Source organism: Symphalangus syndactylus, chromosome 19, assembly GCF_028878055.3.
Source record: "Symphalangus syndactylus isolate Jambi chromosome 19, NHGRI_mSymSyn1-v2.1_pri, whole genome shotgun sequence".
In the NCBI taxonomy this organism is placed as follows: domain Eukaryota; kingdom Metazoa; phylum Chordata; class Mammalia; order Primates; family Hylobatidae; genus Symphalangus; species Symphalangus syndactylus.
The window spans coordinates 19,756,237-19,774,990 of NC_072434.2; the positions used below are offsets into that span (position 1 = coordinate 19,756,237).

The following is an 18,754-nucleotide window of genomic DNA, read 5'->3' on the forward strand; positions in this document are numbered from 1 at the left end:
GCTCGAGGAATAGCAAGGGCTTGTGAGACGACCCAGGACTGACCGGGGTGAAGAAGAACAGCTTGCAGACAGTGGCCATTGTAAATACGCCTTCTGTAGACAGCGAAAACGCCCAGCTGTCCAGTAATAGCAAGAGCTACTGTTTATGTTTCATCTGCCTGGACCTAGTCATTACACAGCACGTTGTCTGTATGCTCCTCCCAGCAACTCTCTGGGTTGTTCTATGATCATCTCCATGTATCAGATGAACAACAGGCCAAGGCTTAAGCGACCTGCCAAGGACATGTTGTTGAGAACTGGTAGAGCTAAGATTACAACCCAGGTCACTCCTGAGCCACACTTTCCCTGACACTTCCCGGCACGTCACGCATTTCTGTAGCCCAGTCTGACAGACTGAGAAATCCTTCGGGAAAGGCTGGCTCCATTTGCTCTGGTTCTGCATTTGCCCGGCATCACCAGGAGGGAATGGATGACTTGAGCCAATTCCTGACACCAGCCTTCTAAACGAACTGGCGCTCATTGTAAGCGGTCGCAGTGGCATTCTGTTTATCCGTCCACCCACCTCCTGTATGTTTGGCTGGGTGAGCCAGGCCTGTAGATGTTAACCAATTCTTGTGTCCTGAAAAATAAAACAAAGACAAGTTCTAGACCTGTCAAAACAAGACAGGCCCTGTCGCTCTAACCAAAGTTCTGCTTCAGGGAGTTGGGGTGGTGGGAGGGGCAGAGGCTACCTAAGGAGTCAGTTTAGGCTAGAGCTTGGGATATACAGGCCCAAGTCCTGGCTGTGTGTCCTGGGACAAGTTACCTAACCTCTCTGAGCTTCATTTTTCTACCAAGCTCACAGAATAAAGGTTTGTAAAATAACTCAGCAAACTGTAAACTGCCTTATGGTCTGCCCAAAGTTATCACAGCTGCTGTGTGTGCCTGCCTAGCCCACTGGCCCCTCCACGGCAGGCATTGCAGTGGGGCCTCACTCCTGTCACCCGATAAGATGATGCCTCTGACTCCTTAAGACTCAGCGTGCCTTGCCTCCTTCAGGGTCTTGGAAGCTTTTGTTGGCAGCCCTCTACCCCCACCCCACCCCCGGCCATCTACCACCATCAGGAGACTTCCCCAGGGTAGTTGCCCAGCACCCTCCCTGCTCTGTCTGTACCCTCAGCCTGGGAAGGATGATCACATGGTGGCCCTTCGGTAAGTGTCTATGAAAAGGGTGATTCTGGGAAGTGGGGAAGCAAAAAGGGGATGCTGGTGGGGCAGATGGGAGGGGCTTCCGTGAGCCCTGTCTGCTTCACAGTTTGAGTTCGCCTTCTCCACCCTGTGTGGCCACAGGCTGCCTCCCAGACCAGCCTGACTATCCTGGGGAGTATCGTCCTGCAAACAGTGGTCCCTTGGGGTGAGGATGCATTGCCTCCTCAGGCTGTGAGCCCCAGGCAGAGGCCATGCTAACCCCCTTCCCCTGTGCACGGGCTCCACCTGGCCCGGCAGTTATCAGAGCCCAGGCTGGCTGATTTGACCTCAGCAATCACTTGCGTCTGGGTGAGACAGTGATCTCACCAGGCTTTTGGTTTGGTTTGGTTTTGTCTTCTTGTCCAATAACCTAAGGCCTCTTTTACAATCCCTTGGCCCCTTTCCTCTGAACAGAGAAGCAAGCAGAGCTTCTTCCGTCCGGGCCTCACACTGACTTGGCGAGCAGGGGCACCGGAGAGACGGCTCTGTTGCAGGGGTCACCGGCCAAGGAGGCGGTCTACCGTGGGTCCTCCCCGCTGCAGGACATACAGAGTGGCTCCCGTGGGGCTGAGCACGAGGCAGTGGCTCCTGACCCTCCTACAGCATCAGCACCGCCCCTGCCGGCCGCTGCCGGGAGCCCAGGACCGGGCGGATAGGAGAAGCCCCACCTCTGGCTCAGCACAAAGCCCACAGCATTTTCCCCGGTGCACAGACGCGGTCACACGCACGCCCGTCCACACACACCCAGAGTAAGTCAGACGGGTGAGCAGTGGTGACTGGCTTTGAATAAACACAATCAGCGATTTCAGACCTCTGGGGACCAGGTTACCTTTTCTGGGCCTCGAGGCTCGAGCACCAAGCGGAGGCCTGGCGCCCTCTGCCGGTGAGCTTGCGCGTGCACACCTGGTCTGTGGTTAATAAGCTGGGGGAGCCACCTCCTCTGTGCTGCGTCCCGAGGGATGGCAGAAATTCTCCCGCTCCCTCCTTTCCGTCTAGGTAGGGGGTCAGAGAGACTTACTTCAAGTCATTCTCCCAAAGGCAGGATCGTCTCCCTGTCGTGTGGAAGGAAAGATGAGGTTCAGAGGGTTTAAGCATATGTCCCAGGATCACACAGCAAGTTGGGGCCAGCCCTGGAATTGGTCTCCTTCACTGGAGAACCAGAACTGACGTCACTGGGCCCACCCAGACCCCCGCAGGAGTCCGCAGCTGGGTGTCCCCTTCACCCTGTTCTCCCGGGTCAAAGGCCAACGCTGGACCGTTTCTATATGCTAGGCCTGCTCAGGGAGGGCTCTGGGCTAAAGAAATCGCGATGCTGGGCAAATGCTCCCTCAGACACTTAGTGAGGAAGCGTAATTGGGGGACCACTGCAGGAACTGAGGTCCTGAAGGGGCCTGCAACAGCCCTCCCCTCGGGGAGCTCCCACTCCTGGGGAAGACAGGCCAGATGAGACTACCAAGAAGTCACACCCCTGCCTTCCCACAGGGAGCAGTGCTGGATTTAGGTGGAGGTCAAGTGGCCCGAGGGTGAAGGTCAGAGGGCTCCTGAAGCCAGGCCAGGCTCTGTTCTCTGGCAGGGAGTGGGCGCCCAAGCCCAGGATCACTGCCTTCTTGGTGGGAGCCTCCTATGCCATCCTTCCCCTGTGCTCAGCCCCTCCAGGATCATAGGGGCCACCCATTTGTCTTGCTAGTAGGGGTCCCTCTTTATCCTTGAGAACGTACAGGTTGAGACAGTGTTCGTGTCTTGCTTTTTTGGGCTGGGCCACCTTGGTCCCATTCTTCTGGATGCTGCTGGGATTCAGGAAGCGAGGTCTTTGAAATGAACGTTCAGGCTGCAATTAACCTTAAGGATTTACTGCAGCTTACAAAGAAGCTTTTTCTTTTCAGAGCTGTTGGCCAGGGGCCAGGGCTGTCCCCACTCCCATCTGGTCCTGGCAGTCTGCCCTTGAGGCTGGGGCAATATGAGAAGTGTGCAGGCAAGTCTATGACTCCCATCATGTCTCCAGGCTCCAGGCGTCTTCCTAGGTTGCCTGCCTGGTAACAACTGTAGTCAGTGTCTCACAGGCCCCAAAGCTCAGCTAAGTCTCCTCACCTGGGAAAAGGCTTCCTTCATGGGCCCACTCCTCCCTGATTCCCTTGTGTGCCTGAGATCTTTTAACAATAGTTCTGTCACCGGGCAGTGAGTAGATGCCTCATACAGGGAAACCCCTCACTGCTGTACCATAATGATTACAGGACAAGGACTTGGAGCCAGATAGACCGGGATCTGATCCCAGTTCAGCCAATTACTATCTGTCACCTTGGGCAAGCTCTTAACCCCTCTGAACCTCAGTTTCCAAATCTGTCAGTCAGGATAATAGTTCTTATGGCCTGGGGTTGTGCAGGAATGGAATGGGATAATGCATGGACTCCACGGAGTAGATCATTTGTGTGATAGTGGCATTATTTCTTCTTTAAATGTCACTGTGACTTAGTCTACTACCCTGAGGTCTGGTTCAGAAGTTCTGGTAAGAAGTTACAGGGTGATCCTGTGAGTTTGCATAGAGAAAGCACTGAGACACAGGCTGCAGGAACTGTGGCCACATTTGAGAGCACTTAAGCTACTGCCACACACTCCAGAATATCTGGAGGCAGGAACAGAGAAGGGGAGGCTGTGCATAGTATATTCTAGGCTCTGTGCTAGATGCTTTGCATTGGAGGCTTCAGTTAATACAAATTGTTCGTGGTAAGATAGCATCATCTCCAAGCCTAGAGAGGCCATGAGACTTGCCCGAGGCCAAAATCTAGTGTGGTAGAAGCTGCTAGTCTCTAATAACTTTCTACCATTTTATCAGGGTAAGAAAAGTTGTAGCAGGAAACATGGCTGCCCAGAATGAAGACTGCATTTCCCAGTCTCCTGCGTGGGTAGGTGTGGTCACATGACTGAGTTCTGGCCAAAGAGAAGTAAGTGGACGCGTTATGCAGCAGTGTCTGGGAACCTTTCTTAAGACACAGGTTGTGTATCTGCTGTCTGCTCCTTCTTCTTTGTTCCTCCCTCTGTTTTGCTACTTGGTAGGCAGGTGCTACCTTGAACCATGAGGGCAAGGGCCACTCAATAACAACACAATAGCTGCTGTCGTGAATTTTCTGTTACTCTCATTTCTACCTCATCTTAACTGAGATGCCCTGTGATGGAGTGGGGGATTCGAACCTGAGCTGCTTCTCAACACAGTGCGGGGTTTCTGGGTCCCCTGTGTGCTCCTGCCGTACCTCATCAGCTCTTAGGTGTGAAGTATCCCTTGGAACTCTGATGAGGTGGCGTTGAAGGAGGGGAGCCACTCTAATGCAGCTTTTCGAACTCATCCATTCCAAAGATGGCTCAGGGCCTTTGCTAGATCCAGAGGCAGCTTGAGGGCAAAAGCCCAGGGCCCTGAGAGGGTGGAAGAGGTGACACTTCTTCTAAAATCCAGGAAACCCCAGCCTCTGCCACAAGACTGGCTGCACAGCTACCCCTGTGGCAGGTGAAGGCAGTGCTCAGGTAGTCCTGGGACTCTTTCTAAACTTCTCTGGCCTGGCCCTCAATGTCCTCTGACAGACTCTAGCTTGCTAGGACACCTCTAAGAAACTGCCAAGGGAACCTGCAGAAGCAGGAGCAGGTGAGAAGTGCCCCAGGTGTCCTCTTTCCATGGGGGAATTTGGAGAAGCATTCTGAGCCCAGCAAAGTGTCAGGCAGGAAAGGTAAGGCCTCACCTGATAGGAGGTGTATCCTCGTACCTACTTTCACAGGGAAGGTTTCCAGCTTCACAGCTATGTTGAGTTAAAAGGGCTGTAAGATCCTTGGTAAACAACCAGAGCCTGAATGTCACAGGGAAGAGGTTGGACTGGACCCAATACAGCTGCCTATGTATCTAGGAAGATGCTATTTATAAACAGAGAAGATATTTATTGGCTGGACAATCCTGAGGAAGTCTCCCACCCTCTCACTCTCGTTCATAAAGTGGGAATCATGATCACTACCTCTCAAGGTTACTGTAACATTGAATGAGGTAACGAATATGAAAACACTCAAAATCTATAAAGTATCTACAAACCTGGAAGATTATAATTCTGCATTTGTACAGTAGAAATAACAGTACCATGGTTGCTATTAGTGTCCAGCCAAACCCCCTTTACTGGTCTGGTGCAACCCTCCATCCCTGCCCACTGGCTGCTGTGAGGTTTGGCTGGTAACAGTTCACAGTTATTCCCTCTGCAGAGACTTCCCTGGGAATGGAAGCTGCCTTGCTTGGGGCTTGCAGCCGATGCTTGTCTGACACAGGGGCAGGAAAGGCCAGTCCCCGACCTCAAGACAAGATGAACTCTGGTGTAGCACATGCTCCAAGGCTCCCTGTGAAATCAGGCCACGGCTCAGCCACAGCTGACACCACAGCCTGGCTCCCTCCTTCCCCACCCCACTCTCCTTCCTTTTCTTTCTTCTGAGGGTTCTTCCCCAGTAGAAGAAGATGTGCACTGAAATCTGTCCCAGGCTCTGCTTTTAAGGCATCTAGCCCAATTGTCTGCCTTACAAAGTTGCTATAAGGCTTAAATAATATAATACAGATAAAGAGATTAGCCCAGTGCCTGGCATATATAGTGCATATCCAATTAATGTTAAAGATTGCCATTATCCATGAGACTGGAGCATCAGGAACGTCTTAGTGTAATAGTGAGGTGTGGAAATCTGGTGAGTGAGTCAGCGGATTGAATTTTACATGCTTAGGGACTGGGGTGGGCAGAGAGAAGGGCAGCTGGGTTTCCTTGGGTATCACTGGTTCTCTCTGCTTTGGGCAGTAAGGGTCCTTTACACAGCTAGGGAAAAGTTCCAGTCATTACATACTTCTACCAGCAGAGGACGCCTCTGCCATACAAATAAGTGTTTTCCTCTGCTATCTGATGCAGCTTTCATCAAAGCAGTTTAGGCTGGCAGGAAAGATCAGGTACATGACAGAGCAGAAAGTGCCTTCAGATTTGCACAGATAATAGGAGAGGGCAGAACAGGGAGAAACAGTGAGTTAAGCTGTTCAGGAAGCTTCCTGGAGGTGAGGCCTTGAGCGGGGCACTCAAGCACCAGGAGTATTGAGTGGAGATGGCATTCCCAGGGAAGCCACTACCCTAGGCAAGGTGACCAGGGCCTGAGCTAGGGCGGTGGCAGGGAGGCAGCCACGAGAGGGTATGAAGGACACCAAAGACAGGGACAGGACTGATTTCAGCTGAGAGGTCTAGGAGGAGATCATGGGCCCACCAACATGGAGTAGAAGTCAGGAAGGAGCACGTTTTTATAGGACAGAGCACACTTCTCCAACTGGTCTGACTGCCCTGTTACAATTTTCTCCGCAAGCCATCATTCTGTAGGATTCCTGTTTTGTGTGGATTCTAGAAACCAGTGAAATATTCAGAGGTGTTAATAGCATCAATATTACATTGGTTCTTTCCATTCTTTTTATTTTTATTTTTTGAGATGGGGTCTCGGTCCCTGCCCCAGGCTGGAGTGCAGTAGCACCATCACAGCTCACCACAGCCTCAACACCCCAGGGCTCAGGCGATCCTCCTGCCTCAGCCTCCTGAGTAGCTGAGACCATAGATACGCACCACCATGCCTGGCTAATTTTATATGTATACATATATGTATATATGTATAATTATATACATATTTACACATATACACATATATAACATATATAATTATATACATATATACATATGTACACATATATATACATATCTACATATATACACATATATATACATATATACATATATATGTGTGAGTGTGCGTGTGTGTGTGTGTATGTGTATATATACTTGAAGAGACAGGGTCTCCTTATGTTGTCCAGACTGATCTTGAACTCCCGGGCTCAAGCGATCCTCCTGTCTCAGTCTCCCAAAGTGCTGGGATTACAGGCGTGAGGCACCGCGCCTGGCCAGGTTTTTCCGTTTTGAGTAGAGACGGCAAAAAGCGCCCCACAGTTTGCCCTTGCTTCGGAACTCGGGGTTGTGAATCAGTCAGGATAGAAATTAATGGTGCAGTGGGAATAAAGAGGAATGTTAGATGATCTCGCAGGGGTGGGGGAGAATCCAAAAAGAAAGAACGACCGTGAAGAAGGCTGGCTCTCCGAGACTGGGGTTCAGTCCTTGCTGGAGAAAGTGCGTTGCAGCCCACTGAGGGCAGAAAAGTTCTCTGGGTTGTCCCTGGACAGACCCGGGCCACAGTCAGAGAGCGAACATTGTGGGGAAGAGAACCGCAGGCCACGGCTCGGGGGCTGGAAGCCTCCTGCTGGGGTGCCCACAAAATTCTTCCGGAAGTTGCTGTTGGGGGATGCGCTGAACTCATGGCAAAGCCACCTAGGACTCACGCAGAACTTACTGGGAAGCTGCCCCCGGGGGAGTGCGCATGCGGGACTTCGCAGGAAACTGGCTGGGTCAAGTCGGCTCCACTAGGAATCCACCCAAGACGGTGCGGCTGAACTCGCCACTGGGAAACTAGGTGGGACACCCACAGAACTAGCCGTGAAGATGTCTGCGGAAGTGCCCTGAAACTGAGCTGAGAACCCCTGGGGGTTCAGAGTTCCAAAAGCAAGTAGGAAGGAAAGCTTAAAGAAACCGCAAGAGAGGTCTCTGCTTCTCTCCGTCCTCTAGCGCCCTCTACTGACACAGTTTAACACTGTGCAGGCTGGCAAGGGAGAAACGTTTGGAGCCAGACAGTAATCAATTGGTAACTGGTACAGGATGTTAGCCAATTCCACTGGGGATGGGAGAGCTCTTCTATAAGCCCTTTTTGAAAAATAGTACTTGAGGACATAGTCCTGCCAGCTAAGAAACGAATCAAAATAAATAATTCAACAGAAAAAATGTAAAAGAAAAAGCAAAGATCAATAACACCAAATGAACGAAATAATTATAACTAATATAATATGAAACAACACTAATTATTATTAAAATTAAATATAATAAATATTTCATGATTATAAATTGGGGTTTTTGTATCACAATTTACTTTGACAAAAACTGGGAGGTAGCAAAGAAAGAGTATACTATTAATAAAAAGTGAGAGGTGGCAAAATAGTATGCATACATCTTAGGACATATTGATCGATATGGCCTTATTCTTGATATTAAGACATTTAGGCTGGGCGCGGTGGCTCACGCCTGTAATCCCAGCACTTTGGGAGGCCGAGGCGGGCAGATGGCCTGAGCTTAGGAGTTCCAGACGAGCCTATGCCACACGGTGAAACTCCGTCTCTACTAAAATACAAAAAATTAGCCAGGCGTGGCGGCGTTCGCCTGTAATCCTAGCTAGTTGGAAGGCTAATACAGGAGAATCACTTGAACCCGGGAGGCGGAAGTTGCAGTGAGCCGAAAGCGTGCCACTGCACTCCAGCCTGGGCGACACAGCGAGACTCCATCTCAAAAAAGAAAAAAAAAAAAAAAGGAATGAAGAGATTTTAAAAATAAAAGGTATCAGCCAGGTGCAGTAGCTCACCCCTGTAATCCCAGCATTTTGGAAGGCCAAGGTGGGAGGATTGCTTGAGCCCAGGAGTTTGAGACCAGCCTGGGCAACATATTGAAAACCACCCCCCACCCCGTCATCTCTACAAAAAAATAATTTGCCGGGCAAGATGGTGCGTGCCAAGCTGGTAGTCTAGGTTCCTCGGAGGTTTGAGCCCAGAAAGTCAAGTCTGCAGTGAGCCAAAATTGAGTCACTGCACTCCAGCCTGGGCAACAGGGAAAGAACCTGTCTCAAAAATAAAAAGATAAAAAATAAATAAAAGGTATCCATCCGCTAGTAGAATAAAAGCTGAATGGAAAATTCCCAAGAACCTAGAGAGAAAGAGTAAGAAAAAAATGGATTAATATAGCAAAAGACAAGAAAATAATAAAGAGGAACAAAAGATATATAATGTGTAACATAAAATTACAGTAGGTAAATCATGCTAGTAATGATAAGCAATGTGAATGTTTTTATAACACAGGTTTAAAGCAAAATATTTTTGAATGGTTACAAAATAATAATATAGGCAAAGACATACAAAGTAAATGAAATTTACACAAAAAACAGAACGTAAAATTTAAGGCAAAAAAGCAATGGCTGGGAAATAGAAGGCATAAAATATTCACCATGTGTTTATAACCATTATAAACCTTAAGACATTAAATAATGCTACCTCAAAAGATAAAATGTGAAATATATCAAAAATTCAGGAGTTGCCTAAACCACAAATCATATAAGAGAAGAGAAATTTTTAAATACTGCTCTCAGCTGTCAAAGATTGAGTTTTTGAAAGAATAAACTAAGATACAGAAATGGCAGCTTCTGGCAATAGCAAATTAGCTATTTTGGACCAACCCTCTTGCTAACGACAGTGAGGTGAGCTGAAATGCTTGCTTGAAAGCATAGGAGCCCTGACAAAATAGTACAGAATCCTGGGCTAAGATCTGGAAGAAAGCCGATATCCTGACAGGTGAGGTGCATTTGGGCCACTTTTGCCCTAACAATATTTGCCAATCAAGAAAAGGCAGCTGAGAGGTTGAACATTATTCATGAGAGCCTCATGGGGTTAGGGGATAAAAGTTGGAGTTGCCGGGCGCGGTGGCTCATGCCTATAATATCAGCACTTTGGGAGGCTGAGGCGGGTGGATCACAAGGTCAGGAGTTCGAGACCAGCCTGACCAACATGGTGAAACCCCATCTCTACTAAAAATACAAAAATTAGCCTCATATGGTGGTGCATGCCTGTAATCCCAGCTACTCATGAGGCTGAGGCAGGAGAATAGCGTGAACCTGGGAGGCGGAGATTTCAGTGAGCCAAGATCACACCACTGCATTCCAGCCTGGGTGACAGAGTGAGACTCCATCTCAAAAAAAAAAAAAAAAAAAAAAATTGGAGTCTAGAACCCACCAAGGTGGGGCCCTGATAACACCCCACACCCCGCCCTGACACATACTGTGGGTTGGAATCCAAAACAGCTTCATCCCAAGAGCAGGTCATCTATTCCCTGCATGCTGCAGCCCAGCTTCCAGTCATCTGGGCGGCCCAGAAAAACCTCAGTTTTTAAAACTGGATTAAAGTTACTCCAGACTGCCAACTGCCAGCACTCCTAGGCTTGTTAGGCTTGGAAGAAGCAAATAAAAATCATCTCTGGAAGAAAATGACATCATCCCAGGCCTCAATTATTCCTACAGTTTTGCAAGCACAATGTCCCGAACATAATAAAAAAACAACTGGGGGCGTTCTGCTCCCACTTAAAAAATCCTGCGTGAATATGGCTCTCATTATAACATCACATGACAGGTGGAACACCTACAGCAGCATAGTTTTTAAAAGCCATCAGAGAGCAGAAGTGAGGCTGCAAACAGAGCAAAGCAAAACAAAAATAAGTTAATTAAAATTCCAGAAAGTAATAAGTAACTCAAAGTAATAAGTCATTCCCACAGCCACTTTCAGAGGAGGGAAAGGAGGCCACCTTTGATCACGGTAAAAAGAAACCAGTATGGGCTAGCATACTGGGCCAGGGTCCCAACAAGCCCCAGCCATGAAGAGAGTCTGCACCTGCTCACCAAGCTGCATCACAGACTTTCCCCAGGGTGTGAAGGTTGAGGGCAGAGAATCGAGAGACTCTCTCCTCAGGCGGACACACACAGGGCCTGCTGAGGACAGGGTCGTTAACTGAGAGAAACCCTCTGAGAAACTGGGCCCTCTCGGAGGCTGCCTGAGATGGGACAGGACAGGAGAGCTGAGAAAGACCTTCCTGAGGAAAGACACGCAGAGTCTGCTCAAGCTGGGAACAGGAAAGGAGAACTGAGCAAGCTGCTCACAGACACTCTGGTCTTTCAGTGAATATACTGCCTTGGCGCTCCACCACTAGGGACAGGAATCAGGGTGGAGAGAGATCTCTCAAAGTACAGAAGGCCAGGGGTTGGATTGCAGAGCAAAGAAATCTTCCCAAAGATCCAAAAGCTAGCAGCCAATCTTTAGAGTCAGGTAGCATATGCCCACAGTTCAAAAAGCTAGCAGCTGGACTGTACAGCATAAAGAAATTTCTGAGGCCAGGCACTGTGGCTCGTGCCTGTAATCCCAGCACTTTGGGAGGCCAAGTCTGGTGGATCACGAGGTCAAGAGTTTGAGACGAGCCTGGCCAACATAGTGAAACCCCGTCTCTACAAAAAATACAAAATTAGGCAGGCATGGTATTGTATGCCTGTAATCCCAGCTACTCAGGAGGCTGAGGCAGGAGAATAGCTTGAAGGGAGCTCAGGAGGCAGAGGTTGCAGTGAGCTAAGATTATGCCACTGTACTTCCACCTGGACGACAGGGTGAGACTCCATCTAAAAAAAAAAAAAAAAAAAAACTCCCTGGTCCCTGCTGAAGGAAAGGTTCTCATCCTGCCCTCAAATCACCTGAAACCATTGGTAAGCAGAATCAAACTAAAGCTGCAACAAGACTAGTCCCAGCTCAATTACATATCAAATTGACTCAGTCCACCACTCTGAAAGCCTAACAGAGGAAGGGGTGTGTGCTTTTCTAGGTATATATTGTATTTACTTCAGTCTCTGCTGTTCTTTTACACAAAATGTCTGGAATTTAATAAAAAATTAAAAGCCAATCAAAGAAGAAAGAAAATGTAACCTGTCACTGGGAGAGAAAATAGTCAATAGAAGCAGACCCCAAAGATGGCATAGATGTTGGAATTATGAGATGGCAACATTAAAATAACTATTATAAGCATGTTAAAGGATCTAGTAGAAAATGCAGGCAATATGCACAAACATATGGGGAATTTCAACAGAGACATAAAAACTGTAAAAAAGAGCACAGCCCTGGTGGCTCACACCTATAATCCCAATGCTGTGGGAGGCTAATGTGGGAGGATTATTGAGGCCAGGAGTTCGAAGCCAGCCTGGACAACATAGTGAGACCCCCTATTTCTACAAAAAATGAAAAAAATTTAGTGTGGCGTGGGGGCATGCACCTGTAGACCTAAATACTTGGGAGGCTGAGGCAGGAGGATGGCTTGAACCCAGGAGTTTGAGGTTGTAGAGAGCTATGATCGTCACTGCACTCCAGCCTTGGTGACAGAGTAAGACCCCATCTCTAAATAATTAAAAATTAAGAAGCTTTTAAAATAAAAATTTAAAAAACATCGTAAAGAAAAATGCTAGAAATTATAAATATTGTATCAGAGATAAATCATTTGATGGGCTTATCAGCAGACTGAAAACGTGAATTTGAAGGTAGGTCCATGGAAGTTATCCAAACTAAATTACAAAGATAAAAAACCTTTTATCTTTGTTATCTTTGTTAAGAAATGGAAATGCCCCAAGGTCTGGGGCATTATAAGTGATCTAACAAAGGTATCACATTACATACTACATACATACATAGCATAACAAAAGAGAGGAGAGAAAGAATGAGCAGAAGAAATATCTAAAGAGATAATAGCTGAGAATTTTTCCAAATTGATGAAACCCATCAACCTATAGATCTAAGAAGTTCAGCAAATCCCAAGCAAAATAAATACAAAGAAAACTACCATAGGCTCAGGGCCAGGCACAGTGGCTCACGCTTGTAATCCCAGCACTTCGGAAGGCCACGGTGGGTGGATCACTTGAGGCCGGGAATTCAAGACTGGCTTGGCCAACATGATGGAACTCTGTCTCCCCTAAAAAATACAAAAATTAGCTAGGCATACCATGGTTCAAGAATCATTTGAACCCGGGAGGTAGAGGTTGCAGTGAGCCAAGATCATGCCACTACACTCCAGCCTGGGCAACAGAGAGAGACTCTGCCTCAAAAAAAAAAAAAAGAAAGAAAAGAAAAGAAAACTACCATAAGCGTAGGCTCATAATAGTTACACTGTTGAAAATAAAATATAAAGAACAAAACTTAAAGCAGTCAGAGAAAAAAAGACACATTTCATATAGGGGAAACACTTTAAGAAAAATGATTGAGTTCTCTTTAGAAACAATGGAAGCCAGGAGACAAAGGGAATGACATCTTAAAATTCTGAAAGAAAACAGAAACTCTCAACCTAGGATTCGACATTCAGTGACAATATCCTTCAAAATAAAAATGACATAAAGATATTTCATACATACAAACGTTGGGATATTTATATCAAACAAATCTACACTACAAGATTTGCTAAGAAAAATTCTTCAAACTGAAGGAATATAATGCCAGATACAAGTATGAATCTTGAAAAAGAAATAAAGGGTAAATATATTGGTAAATATAAAGGACTACCTTATTATCTTTAACATAACTATCTATTGATTTACTTTCCTAAAGAAGAGGTCTCACCATGTTGCCCAGGCTGGCATGCAGTGCCTATTCACAGGCTCAATCCTAATGCCCTGTGGGCTCAAACACTCCTGGCCTCAAGTGATCCTCCCACCTCAGCCTCCTAAGTAGCTGGGTTTACAGGCACCTACCACCATCTAAAAGACCTCTTTATGAGACTATCAACCATTTAAAGTAAAAATAATAACACTAGATTTTGTGATTTACATCTAGAAGTAAAATATATGACAAGACCATAAAGGGTGGGAGGGGTTGAATGTAAACACAGTGTCACAAGGCTCTTATGCCATTCACAAAGTAGAGGAACATTTTTTGATGATGGACTATTATAACTTAATATGCATATCATAATCTCTAATGCAACTACTAAAAGATGAAGAGACACTAAAAAAGTTAATAGATGAGATAAAATGGAATACCAAGAAATAGCCACGTCAATCAAAAGTGGAAAGTAGAAAGAACCAAAGAAGAGATGGAACAAATAGAAAACAAACAGAAAACAAACATAGAGGCTGGGTGCAGTGGCTCACGCTTGTAATAACAGCACCTGAGCAGACCAAAGTGTGTGGATCATTTGAGGTCAGGAGTTTGAGACCAGCCTGGCCAACATGGTGAAACCCTGTCTCTACTAAAAATACAAAAATTAGCCAGGTCATGGTGGTGGGCACCTGTAATCCCAGCTACTCAAGAGACTGAGGCAGGAGAATCGCTTGAACCTGGGAGATGGAGGTTGCAGTGAGCTGAGATGGCACCAATGCACTCCAGCCTGGGTGACAGAGCAAGGCTCCATAAAAAAAAAAAAAAAAAAGAAAGAAAGAAAGAAGGAAAGAAAAAGGAAGGAAGGAAGGAAGGAAGGAAGGAAGGAAGGAAGGAAGGAAGGAAGGAAAGAAGGGAAAAAGAAAATAAACATAGATATAAACATACCAGTAAATACATTAAATGTAAATGAACTAATGCGCCAAATAAAAAGCAGCGATTGTAAGACTGGATGACAAATCAAGATCTAACTATATACTGCTGATAGAAACACACATTAAGCATAAAGACACAGACAGGTTAAAAGAGTGGAAATAGAAATACCATGCACACCCTAAATGTATTAAAAGGTAGTGTAACTACCTTAACACCAGATAAAGTAGACTTTAAGCCAAAGAGTTTCATCAGAGATAAAGAGGCATATGTCTTAGTGTATTTAGGCTGTAATAACTAAAATAGCATAGACTGTCACAGCTTTGAAGGCTGGGAAGTCCAGGATGGTTCAGTGTCTGGTGAGGGCCTGTTTCCTGGCTCATAGACAGCTCTCTTCTCCTAGTATCCTCACATGGCAAAAAGGGGGAGGGTGAGTTTTCTGGGGTCTCCTTTATAAGGGCACTAATTCCATTCATAAAGGCTCCACCCTCATGACCTAATTACATCCCGCAGACCCCACCTCCTGATACCATCATAATGGGGGTTAGGGTTTCAACATATGAATTTCAGGTGGACACATTTAGTCCATAACAGTATGTCCTGTAATAATAAAAAGGCCAAAGTTTTTGAGAACTTATAACAATCTTAAATGTGTATTCACCTCATCATAAAGCTTCAAAATACCTGAATAAAAAAACTAGATAATGTAAAAAGAGATATAGAAACTGCTACAATCGTAAGTGGAGAAATTTTTAGGATCTGGCTCTCCGTAGTTAATAAAACAAGTTAACAAAAAATCAGTATGACATAGAAGACTTGAGCAATACTATAAGCCCACTGACCTAGTTTTCATTCATTAAACAATTACAGAATACCATTTTTTCCTCAAGTACACATGGAACATTAATCAAAATAGACCATGTACTGGTTCATAAAATAAGAATCAATAAGTTTTAAATGATTGAAATCATATAGAGTATGTTCTTTTGCAGTGACATAATTAAATAGAAATCAATGGCAATGTAGCTAAAAAATTTCTAGGTATTTGGAAATTAAGCAACACAGTACTAAATAATACACAGGTCCAAAAACTCATGACAGGAGACATTTAAAAATACATCAAACTGAATAATAAAAAATAATAAAATACAAGCATATCTTGAAGATAGTGCAGGTTTGGTTCCAGATCACCACAATGTAGCAAATATGATAGTAAAGTAAGGCACACACATTTTCTGGTTTCCCAGTGTATGTAAAAGTTATGTTTACACTATATTGAAGTCTATTGAGTGCACCGTAGCAGTATGTCTAAAACATCAATGTATATACCTTAACTTAATTTAAAATACTTTATTGCTAAAATGCTAATGATTATCTGAGTTTTCAGCAAGTTGTAATCTTTTTGCTGATGAGTTTTGCACTGATGTTGATGGCTGCTGACTGATCAGGGTGGTGGTTTGAAGTATGTATGGAATGTTATGGTAGGACATAGTAGTAGCAGTGGTTAGACATGGAAATGGTGGGGAGACAAAAATATACATGTGAAATAAAACTCAGTATTTTAATAAAGTAATAAAAAACTGGAATGGATGAGGTGTCCTTAAAACCAAGCAAAGGATGGAGTTCCATCTTTAAAAATGAAACAGGTGGCCGGGCGTAGTGGCTCACACCTGTAATCCCAGCACTTCGGGAGGCCGAGGCGGGCAGATCACGAGGTCAAGAGATCATGACCAGCCTGACCAACAAGGTGAAACCTGGTCTCTACTAAAAAAAAATTCAAACATTAGCTGGGCATGGTGGCGTGTGCCTGTAGTCCCAGCTACTCGGGAGGCTGAGGCAGAAGAACCGCTTGAACCCAGGAGGCGGAGGTTGCCGTGAGCCGAGATGGCGCCACTGTGCTCCAGCCTGGCGACAGAGTGAGACTCTGTCTCAAAAATAAAATAAAATAAATAAAAAATAAACAGGCATTTTGGACAACATATTCTTGGCAATGGAACCTGGACAACATTTATCGAACACAGTAGGGAAAGTTCTCACTTTGCATTATAAAAAGGACAGCCAGATATCAACTGTTACAGAAATGAAATAAGATGAAAAAATTTTAACAAATTGTTTAAACTATTTTCTTAAAGAGACTTCCTCCACTGCCAGAGATCTTGAGTAACCTCCTGGTCAGTCATCCAGAAGCAATTCTTCACATAATTGATGAACTTGGCTTCCATTTTGGGAAGAGAACCACCTTTTTCTGTACTTGCTTGCATTTTTCCTTTTTTTTTTTATTATACTTTAAGTTCTAGGGTACATGTGCACATGTACATGTGTAGAAATATTGTGGAACAGCAAATATTGCTGCCTGATCCTTCCTCTAGAATCTTTGTCCCAGAGGGACACCCTCCTGTATGAGGTGTCAGTCAGCCCCTACTGGGAGGTGTCTCCCAGTTAGGCTACATGGGGGTCAGGGACCCACTTGAGGAGGCAGTCTGTCCATTCTCAGAGCTCAAACACCATGCTGGAAGAACCACTGCTCTCTTCAGAGCTGTCAGACAGGGACGTTTAAATCTGCAGAAGTTTCTGCTGCCTTTTGTTCAGCTATGCCCTGCCCCCAGGGGTAGGCTCTATAGAGGCAGCAGGCCTTGCAGAACTGCAGTGGGCTCTGCCCAGTTACAGCTTCCCTGGCCACTTTGTTTACCTACTCAAGCCTCAGCAATGGTGGATGCCCCTCCCCCTGCCAGGCTGCTGACTCACAGGTCAGTCTCAGACTGCTGCTCTGGCAGTGAGCAACGCTCCGTGGGCGTGGGACCCACTGAGCCAGGCACAGGATATAATCTCCTGGTGTGCCATTTGCTAAGACCATTTGAAAAGCGCAGTATTTGGGCGGGAGTGTCCCGATTTTCCAGGTTCAGTCAGTCACTGCTTCCCTCGGCTAGGAAAGGGAAATCCCCTGACCCCTTGCACTTCCTGGGTTAGGTGTTGCCCCGCCCTGCTTTGGCTCACCCTCCGTGGGCTGCACCCACTGTCCAATCTGTCCCAATTAGATGAACCAGGTACTTCAGTTGGAAATGCAGAAATCACCCTCTCTGCGTCAATCACGCTGGGAGCTGCAGACCGGAGCTCTTCCTATTTGGCCATCTTGGAACGGGGACCCGCATTTTTGCTTTAATGTCTTCTATAGAACTAGGTCCTTTTGGTGTTTTAGGAGTTTTTTTCTGTTTTTTTGAAGGATTCTTGTCCTTTTGATCTTGGTGTTGATGATGGTTTTGAGTCCTTTCCATTCTGATTTGACATCTGTTCATCTTTGGCTGGAGTATCTCGTACGGATTTCTTCAATGGCACTTTTTCTTCAGTTTCCTCATCATCAAAATCATCATCATCTTCATCATCATCATAATCATTCGCATCAGCAGCAAGTTTTACTTTTTTCTGTGGAAACTTGCTACCACCTCCAGGGGCAGACAGCTTTCCAGATATACTTAAGAGTTTCACATCCTCCTCCTCTTCATCTTCTGGCTCTGCATCTTCCTCCTAAGTGCTGTCCACTAATATGCACTGGCCCTGAACCACACTTCAGCCATAAGACCACTGGTGGTGTGATTTCAAAACCCCCAGAGGAAACCATTGGCTGTATAGACATTTTCAAAGTTGACAGTGTTACTTTAACTGGACTGCCTTCATAATTCATTGCCTCTGCTTCAACAATGTGCAATTCATCCTTTGCACCAGCCCCTAAACTGACCGTTATTAAAGATAAGTGGTGCTCATTTTCATCATTAACCACCTTAAAGTGATAATCTTTGTCAACCTTTAGTTCACAACCAAAAAGATAGCTCTGGGACCTCAGGGGGCTCATGTCCACATTCAAGTTTTAAAATGAGTTTACAGCAGTTCAGTTAGATCTTCAGGATCCACTTCTGATTCTAGTTATCTTGCTATTTCCACATATGAAGTCACTTACTCCAATGAAGTCTTAAGCCCCTCACAGTCATTCATGAGGTCGAAAACAACTTTTTCCAAACTCTTGTTAATGTTGATATTCTAACCTCTCATGAATCACAAATGTTTTTAATGGCATCCAGAATGGTGAATCCTTTCCAGAAGATTTACATTTACTTTGCCCAGATCCATCAGAAGAATCACTATCTATGGCAGCTATAGCCTAACAAAATGTATTTCTTAAATAATAAGACTTGAAAATTGAAATTATTTCTTGACCCATGGGCTGCAGAATGTACATTGTGCTAGTGGGCATGAAAACAATATTCATCTCCTTGTACATCTCCATCAGAACTCTTGGGTGACCAGGCTTAT

General features: G+C 45.6%; 1 pseudogene; it reads right to left on the reverse strand.

The window, feature by feature from the left end:
- Positions 1-16,441: 16,441 nt before the first annotated feature.
- Positions 16,442-18,305, reverse strand: LOC129458372 (nucleophosmin-like; annotated as a pseudogene).
- Between the last annotated feature and the right edge of the window lie 449 nt (positions 18,306-18,754).